The 302-nt window shown below is 39.7% G+C and overlaps 1 protein-coding gene across 1 annotated transcript in view; it reads right to left on the bottom strand.

The window, feature by feature from the left end:
• The window catches only part of LOC104491560 (inactive N-acetylated-alpha-linked acidic dipeptidase-like protein 2), a 49,592-nt gene that overhangs the window by 23,682 nt on the left and 25,608 nt on the right, over window positions 1-302 (bottom strand). The gene's annotated exons all lie outside the window — the stretch shown is intronic.

Below are 302 nucleotides of genomic sequence, written 5' to 3'. Positions count from 1 at the left end.
GGCTTTGTCTCTTAAAAACAGGAAAAAAAAAAAAAGGCCCGGTGACCAAAAAAAAAAAAAAAAAAAAAAAGATTGGACTATGCAAGTGGCAAAACTTCCTTATGACAGGAGGCCACGTTTTACCTGAAGGAAACATCTCCGAGGCTTCCTCTAACATGGTTACAAGCAAATGGCACAAAGGCCACTTCAAGGTGAGAGGTGGCACCACATGGCTGCATGCTCCTTCCCCTCTTCAATTAAACTCTTTTATACAGAACTATCACAAAAAATGATGAATGAGGGGTTTTTTTTTCCTCTCTCTT

This window comes from Buceros rhinoceros, unplaced genomic scaffold, assembly GCF_000710305.1.
Source record: "Buceros rhinoceros silvestris isolate BGI_N320 unplaced genomic scaffold, ASM71030v1 scaffold2714, whole genome shotgun sequence".
NCBI classification, from domain to species: domain Eukaryota; kingdom Metazoa; phylum Chordata; class Aves; order Bucerotiformes; family Bucerotidae; genus Buceros; species Buceros rhinoceros.
This window is presented reverse-complemented; position numbering and strand designations above follow the sequence as displayed.